The following is a 9479-nucleotide window of genomic DNA, read 5'->3' as shown; positions in this document are numbered from 1 at the left end:
CAGGAACAAGGCACGGCTTAATGTTATCTATGTTTGGTATTACTGTCATGTTTGTTTTTTAATTCTGCATGTTTAATGTTTCATTTTCCTTTTGTTGTGTTTCTATGTCTTGCCTGCTCAAATAATATAAAGCAATGCCATTATTTGTGGGTTGACATTGGATGTGTGTGTGTGTGTGTGTGCACTTACTGTATGCTAAAAATACATTCAAAATAACCAAGAATTATTTTTTTTTTTAAATAAATAGTATAAGATATGTTATGGGACACACAGTGCTACTTGTGTCAGTACACTAAACCTTTCTTTCCATTCTGAAGAATGGGGGCATCAGGCAGGTGGGTAACAATGACCCTGCCCATTTAACACCCCTTGAATATTAAGACTATATATATATATATATATATATATATATATATATATATATATATAGTTATTTTTTTATATGAATTCATGTTTGTTTATGTTGTTTTTGTTATGCAATTGTGTAGATTTCTCGTATTCATTTGTTAAGAATGTATTGCTTAAATGCTGAAAGGTGCAGTAGAAATAAAGCTATATTATGTATTTCCACCATTTATTGTATCTACTACATGCACAATTTGTTATGTTTTAGATATAATACCAGTAACATGATTCATTATCATGCAAATTAAATAATTGACAAACGAATTAAAATGTTTAAAGCATGTGACACCTTAGTGTAAAATCTACCTGTAGGCTACATACTGTTTTAACGTAATAAGCAGAAAAAAAGACCTAGAATTGACTTGTTACACGAGTGGTGTAGAGGCACAAATAAATGTTTCCTTAAGGTCAGAGCCGGCCCAAGGCATAAGCGAACTAAGCGGCTGCTTAGGGCCCGGTGGCCACCAGGGGGCCCCCAAGAGCACATACTTTTTTTTTTTTTTTTTTTGTGATTATACTGTCAATGGACAATGCAATATTAAATGCAATATTATGTTAACAGGCTGCAGGATGCAAGCACATTCAGACAGCAAAACAGCAATGTCACAAAAAAGGACATATCCTCTGGTGCAAAGAAAAGGAAAAGAAGAAAAAAAGAGGAAGAGAAAAAACAGCATGATAAAGGTATGTTAAGTAGCTAGGCTGTTAAGAGCTAACATTAGCTGGCTAGTTAGTTAACATAGCCTTTGTAGCATATCTGCTTTTTAGGAAAGTTTGATTAAACATCAGTAAATAGCCTTGACATCTTAATATATTATAGTACAACATATTACTTAGCAAGTTTAGATGAACGTTTTTGTCTTCTGTGTAAAAATAACTTTACTGTGTATATATTTTTTGTAATAAAAATAAGCTTCTGTTCCATAAACTTTGTACTGATAAGAACTTAACATTATTTACATTAGTCTACCATTTGGGGGTCTTTGCTATTATATTCCAATATCATTATGCCTCAGTTAGCTAGTTATAGATTAAGAGTTGCTGTTTAGGTGTACAGATGGCTTGCTGCTGTGTATAATAATTTGTGTTGAGAAAATAACATATTTTGTCAAATATTCTGTCAAATATGTACTCTTATGAAACATCCCTAGGAGCACTGTTGAAATATTTTGGACGTGGGGCACAACGAACGCCACCTGCCCCAAGTGCCAGTGCTACAGCTGATGATGATTTTTCAACAATCCCAGATCATTATATTTATATGGATAAACCATGCCTTTGTTTTTGACAGACAGTTGCATTACATCTAACATGGCTAGCTTTTATTATTATTTTCATCTTTCATCAGGTCCATCCTCTGCAGGCGAGGAGCACTTCCCAGCATGTACATCCACTGATGTGGTCATCTATCCTGTCTGACTCAGAAAGGACTGATCTGGTAAGCAGAGGGTCACTGGCTATAAAGTAAAACTTCACATTCCCTGAAAAACCTGATGGCCGAAGCTTCCACTACACCTACAGAAAGTTCATTAATGGGGAAATAATGTAAGAGGAGCTGCTCACTTATTTAAAAAGAAATGATACTGTCTACAGCTTCTGCTGCTAATTGTTCTGTAGGGAGTACACAAAATTGGTAACAGATGGACAGCAAGATTGGGTAAATATAGGTGTGCTACTGTCACATTTAAAACCGTAGAAGGGTAAAATCATGCCAGGCAGACATTGGTATGTTGTAAGCAACACAGCTACAACTAATAAAATTGATAAGGGGTGTGTTAGATTTATAGTGTGCGAATAATCAAGCATTGACAATATTCAGTCATATTGGCGGCACCGAGGGGCCCCCAAATCAAATTCTGCTTAGGGCCCCATAAAGGCTTGGGCCGGCCCTGCTTAAGGTCGTAGGGCAATGACGTTTGAAATCCTTTGAATTAAATGTTTGGGTCTGTGTTGTCATCTACTGGAAAATGTATAACATGTAATCCTAACTGAATTTTCAGATGGGTTGAGTAAAGACGAAATTCCCACTTTACTGCCGTCACGTGGAAACATGGCGGTACTGTGCGCGTGCACGCGAAGGGGGTAGGCTTCAACTGGGCAGTCGGAATGAGGCACAACACCTGGAAAGTGGAAGTGCTACTTATCTTTGGTAGAAAGTGTTTCATCGCTTGAGACTGCTTTTGCGCTGCGGTGAAGCGCTCTGAGAAACCCTCCATGGCATTGCATGTCATCATCACGCATGTCCGTGAGAGCCAAATATATGCCAGTCCAGAACCACCAGCTTGCTCATTGCTTTGAAGCACAGAAGCAGTAGGCTATGTTAAAATTATAAATACTTTATTGTTTTGTAAAATGTTAATTTCATGGTCTTAATTGTTCAAAGGACGATGTGCCAGCATGCCATTTCAGATAACTACATTCCAATTAATATAGGCAAGAAAATAATTGCTGACGTAGCCACGATGTCGGTTTTTGTATCTGTTAATTGACAATCCTGGCTAAATTTCAAAGGTTTTCAACATTATTAGAGAAACAATTCACGAGAACATCCTCATGTAATTAAATTGGCCAGGAATGAGTCAGTTATGACTCATGGCCAATTGTGTGTGTGTGTGTGTGTGTGTGTTTATGTGTGTGTGTGTGTGTGTGTGTGTGCGCGCGCGCGCGCGTGTGTGTGTGTGTGCGTGTGTATGTTTATGTATGTGTTCGTGTATGTATGTAAGTGTTTATGTATGTGTGTGCGTGTGTATGTTTATGTGTGTGTGTGTGTGTGCGCGTGCGTGTATGTGTGTGCGCGCCTGTGTGTGTGTATGTATGTGTGTGCGTGTGTGTATGTGTATGTATGTGTGTGCGTGTATGTATGTGTGTGCGCGTGTGTGTGCGTGCGTGTGTGTATGTGTGTGTGTGCGTGCGTGTGTGTCGTGTGTGTGTGTGTGTGTGCGTGCGTGTGTGTCTATGTGCGTGTGTGTCTATGTGTGTGTGTGTGTTTGTGTGTATGTATGTGTGTGTGCGTGTGTGTATGTGTGTGCGTGCGCGTGTAAGTGCGTGTGTATGTGTGTGCGTGCGTGCGTGTGTGTCTATGTGTGTGTGTTTGTGTGTGTGTGTCTGTATGTGTGTGTGCGTGTATGCGTGCGCGTGTAAGTGCGTGTGTTTAAGTGTGCGTGTGTGTGTGTGTATGCGTGCGTGTGTATGTGTGTGCGTGCGTGCGTGTTTGTGTGCATCTGTGATGCAGATCAACAGAGGAAAAGGTTGAGAGATATAAAGAAAAATAAAGAAAATTAATAGTTCTAAAGATATTTGGCCACATGTAACCAGTGGTTAAATTGGCTTCTGTTGGGAGGGGGAGCCCTTATTTACGGTGAATGGTCATCATTCTAAATCCCGCCGTAAAATGACTTAATGTGTTTTTACACCAAAGGGGCTCTTTTTCCAGTATTAATGTGTAAGGTAGGGTTGAGTAGTTATTCAAACAAAGACAAATACTTTACAATTCACTTATTTTATTATAATTTTTTATCTTCAATGTTAACAGGCAGGCAACGGATTTCACCCTCGGAAAATTTATGTTTGAAAATATTGCAAGCCAGAGACGAATATGTAAATGTATTTTTTATTTGTGCAATTTAGAAACGCCGAAGTCCCTTCGCACCTGTATGTTAATGTAACTCTTGCAGTAATTATTTATCATATTCATGCAGCCTGTGTTATTCTGTTGAGTGTTGAAAACCATCGAGGAGAAACACATTATTACACTTTTAGCATAAACGGCTTTGCGAGAAACATTAAACGTTCTATAAAGTTTATTTTTTTTATTATTAGTAAAACTGAATAATAAATTAACAGGGAAGTAGAGTTGGCAAAATAAATGTATAATCTCTGCCTTTATTGAGTTTTGTAATTCCTGATAGAAAAGTATCTATCTTTGAGAGCAATATAATACTTTAGGCAATTGCAGAATAGTCCCATTAGTCACAGATACACTTCAGAAAATTGAGTTCACAACTATTTCTGGGCTTAAAAGTTACAAAAACCAAATCAATGCAGAACATTGTATCTCAAAAGCATTACAACGTGGCCCCCCATGCACTACTTAAAGCCCGATGTGCCCCTTTACCAAAATAGTGAAAAATATTAATAATTACACACATCACCTTTACAAATTTGTTTCAGGATTTTACAGGAGTAAAAGTAACCGTTATATTTTGACAAAATGTTTCAGTTTCATATGAAATAATCTAAAGGTAGAATCTATTAGACATCAACAGTGGCCGTTTAAAGTTTCAAGATGTGTTTCAGCTAGTATTTATTTTTCATAAATACATTAATTTATAATTATTATTATTATTACTAAGACTAGCACACTGACCTATCCATGGTAATGAGGAGCCTTTCCTTCTGTGTAATCTGTGTAATATGTGTATAAATATGTAATATTAGGTAACAAATGGGATGATAATAATAGGCTCATATAAGTACAGACATGAGCAGTCTGGCCTCTCTGTTGTGCACCTACAATATATGCAAACTGTTAATAATCAATATATTACTTTAAATGCTCACGCAGCTAATGTTATTCTTCATTTAGTAGTTCATTTCACATATAAACTAACATGCTTTATTTATATAACATGTTATAGTTACATGCTATTTTTATATTCGATCGTTCTAGCCGTTAGCGGGTACATAATTCAAGAATTCCCAGCATGCACTGTGGCATGAATAAATTATGCAAATATTATTGTCACTATCTTTTCATTTTCTTTTTACTGTTTGCTGCTTTTATTTATGCTGTTGTTTGGTGTGTTTGTAGTCACTTTAAGTTATCATGCAGCAATAATTAAAAACTATTTTTTTACTCGATGTGTTTGATGATTGTCACCATCTTTGTGATTTGCGTGTAACATCAAATGGCATTTATTTTACCGCGTGTTCACGATAAATCTTTAATTAATAATTAGTATCTTTATGGTTATCAATAATAATAAATGATCATTTAAGTTATTATCTTGAATCCATGAGCTCATTTAACAACTTACAGTTGAAATCAGAAGTTTACATACACTTAGGTTGAAGTCATTAAAACTAAAATTTTTAACCTCTCCACAAATATAATATTAGCAAACTATAGTTTTGGCAAGTCGTTTAGGACATCTGGTTTGTGCATGACACAAGTACATTTCAAACAATTGTTTACAGACAGATTGTTTCACTTTTAATTGACTATATCACAATTCCAGTGGGTCAGAAGTTTACATTAAGTTAACTGTGTCTATAAGCAGCTTGGAAAATTCCAGAAAATTATGTCAAGCCTTTAGACAATTAGCCAATTAGCTTCTGATAGGAGGTGTACTGAATTGGAGGTGTACCTGTGGATGTATTTTAAGGCCTACCTTCAAACTCATTGCCTCTTTGCTTGACAACATGGGAAAATCAAGACATCTGCCAAGACCTCAGAAAACAAATTGTGGAACTCCACAAGTCTGGTTCATCCTTGGGAGCAATTTCCAAATGCCTGAAGGTACCAGGTTCATCTGTTCAAACAATAGTGCACAAGTATAAACACAATGGGACCATGCAGCCATCATACCGCTCAGGAAGGCAATGCATTCTGTCTCATAGAGATTAACGTAGTCAAATCAATCCCAGAACAACAGCAAAGGACCTTGTGAAGATGCTGAAGGAAACAGGTAGACAAGTATCTATATCCACAGTAAAACGAGTCCTATATCAACATAACCTGAAAGGCTGCTCAGCAAGGAAGAAGCCACTGCTCCAAAACTGCCATAAAAAAGCCAGACTACAGTTTGTAAGTGCACATGGGGACAAAGATCTTACTTTTTGGAGAAATCTAATGATCTGGTCTAATGAAACAAAAATTTACCTGTTTGGCCATAATGACCATCGATATGTTTGGAAGAAAAAGGGTGAGGCTTGCAAGCCGAAGAACACCATCCCAACCGTGAAGCATGGGGGTGGCAGCATCATGTTGTGGGGGTGCTTTGCTGTATGAGGGACTGGTGCACTTCACAAAATAGATGACATCATTAGGAAGGAAAATTATGTGGATATATTAAAGCAACATCTCAAGACATCAGCCATGAAGTTAAAGCTTGTTGCAAATGGGTCTTCCAAATGGACAATGACCACAAGCATACCTCCAAAGTTGTGGCAAAATGGCTTAAGGACAACAAAGTCAAGGTATTGGAGTGGCCATCACAAAGCCCTGACCTCAATCTGATAGAACATTTGTGGGCAGAACTGAAAAGGCTTGGGCAAGCAAGTGGGCCTACAAACCTGACTCAGTTACACCAGTTCTGTCTGGAGGAATGGGCCAAAATTCTCTCAACTTACTGTGAGAAGCTTGTGGAAGGCTACCCAAAACATCTGACCCAAGTTAAACAATTTAAAGGCAATGCTACTAAATACTAACAAAGTGTTTATAAACTTCTGACCCACTGGGAATGTGATGAAAGAAATAAAAGCTGAAATAAATAATTCTCTACTATTATTCTGACATTTCACATTCTTAAAATAAAGTAGTGATCCTGACTGAACTAAGACATTTAGGTTTTCCAATTATAAATAAGACTTCCAATTAAATGTCAGGAATTGTGAAAAACTTATGTGAACGTAAACTTCTGACTTCAACTGTATATTGATTTAAGTTAACTTTATGCTCTGTTTAAACAACTTTCCCTGTAAAATGGACATAAAAGACATTGGAAAACTTTAAGTGGAAAATATTTGTCAGAACAGCCAGCAAGCTTACTAATCCACATACAAAGCATTTATATTTACACTGGCAGCCAAAAGTTTGAAATAATGTACAGATTTTGCTGTTTCGGAAGGTAATTGGTACTTTAATTCACCAAAGTGGCATTCAACTGATCACAAAGTATAGTAAGGACATTACTGATGTAATAAACAGCATCACTATTTGAAAAAAGTCACATGTGATCAAATCTAGACAGACCCCATTCCCAGCTGCCATCACTCCAACACCTTATCCTTGAATAATCATGCTAAAATGCTAATTTGGTACTAGAAAATCACTTGCCATTATATCAAACACTGCTGAAAGCTATTTGGTTCGTTAAATTAAGCTTAACATTGTCTTTATGTTTGTTTTGAGTTGTCACAGTATGCAATAGACTGGCATGTCTTAAGGTCAATATTTGTCAAAAATAGCACAAAAAAGAAACAGCTTTCTCTAGAAATTGCCAAAAGATTTCATACAAATGTGTACACTACAGTCTTCAAAGACAAAGGACAACTGACTCTAACAAGGACAGAAAGAGATGTGGAAGACCAGATGTACAACTAAACAAGAGGATAAGTAAGAGTCTCTAGTTTGAGAAATAGACGCCTCACATGTCCTCAGCTGACAGCTTCATTGAATTCTACCCGCTCAACACCAGTTTCATGTACAACAGTAAAGTGAAGACTCAGGAGGACTTATGGGAAGAACTGCAAAGAAAAAGCCACTTTAGAAACAGAAAAACAAAATTAAAGGTTCGAGTGGGCAAAGAAACACAGACATTGGACAACAGATAATTGGAAAAGAGTGTTATGGATCTTAACCCCATTGAGCTTTTGTGGGATCAACTAGACTGTAAGGTCTGTGAGAATTGCCCGACAAGACAGACACATCTATGGCAAGTGTTACAGGAAGTGTGGGGTGAAATGTCACCTGAGTAACTGGACAAACTGACCGCTAGATTAACAAGGATCTACAAAGTTGTCATTGCTGCACGTGGAGGATGTTTGATGAGAACTCTTTTTCAAATTGTAATAGTAATTTTTCACATTATTAATGTTCTGACTATACATTGTGATCAGCTGAATGCCACTTTAGTGAATAAAAGTACCAATTTCTTTCCATCAGAGCAACATCTGTACATTATTTCAAACTTTTGGCCACCATATATATTATTTATTTATTTTTGGGTGAGAGTAGTAAGCATGGACATGGAGTAGTAAGCATGGAATAGCATGGACAATGCTTTCTCATAACACAATTATATTAGTATTGATGTTTAGTGGTTAAAGCTCAAGCCAAATAACCATAAGATTGCTGGTTCAAATGAAGCAGGTCATTAATCCATTAAAGATTCTATTCTAGTAAATTTTCAGCGTAAAATATCTTTCTCTAAGATTCCCTGTCAGGTTTCTCTTATTGCCCCGGTTATAAAAAAAATTATATTCTATCTTTTCAGGAGAAAATGATATCCAAACATGATATCTGAGGTTTGATCTAAACAGTGCACTGCCAGATGCAAGCACAGGAAATGAGTTTGTTTTCCCTACAGTGGTGGACAGTGCTCAGCCAATCAACAGAAATGTCACAGCCATTGGATAAATCTTTAAGATATTGATGAGAAGGAATCGAACATGTTAAAGATACTGGCTTTGACAAGACCTAGAACTACTGCATTATGCAATACCTCTGAGATAGGATTTTGTCAGTGCATAGATCTGGAATAGTTCCCAAGGGCGGTGGCCTTTATTATCGTCAAACAGAGGAATATAAGGACCATCACAACTCTTCGCAGTCAAGCCAAGGGTATTCAAGCATGAATGACCAATTCTGACTACATAAAAACCCCTAAGAAACTGAATCATCTGTTGATTCAACAGAATTACTTTATTTTCATCAGTGGAAAAATCTCATTTAAAGGCATAAAACAGAGTAACAACAGAAGCATTGGCACAAAATACTTAAAACAAAACAGCATCGTATTTTGTTTGCACTTATTAATACTAAGAAAAATATTTCTCACCACAGTTTCAATTTTTTTTCCAGTACTCTTTATAAAGATAAAATATGCTTTTTTAGTTGTTTTGCACAAAGAAAATAATCTCAAAGATGATGCATCACAAATATACTATTACATAATACAAGAACATATTACAGTGAAGAAAGATATACTCTAGATCTATAGTTATTTCATTTAAAACAAACTAATATTGTGTCAAATATAAATGTGTTTTAACTCATCAGTTCATCAACGGAAAATGCGAGGAAAGAAGTCAGAAATAAACAGCGGTGAAATGGGAATGGTGAAAGATTTGTG

This window comes from Xyrauchen texanus, chromosome 12 (genome assembly GCF_025860055.1).
Source record: "Xyrauchen texanus isolate HMW12.3.18 chromosome 12, RBS_HiC_50CHRs, whole genome shotgun sequence".
NCBI lineage: Eukaryota > Metazoa > Chordata > Actinopteri > Cypriniformes > Catostomidae > Xyrauchen > Xyrauchen texanus.
Note: the sequence above shows the minus strand (reverse complement) of the source record.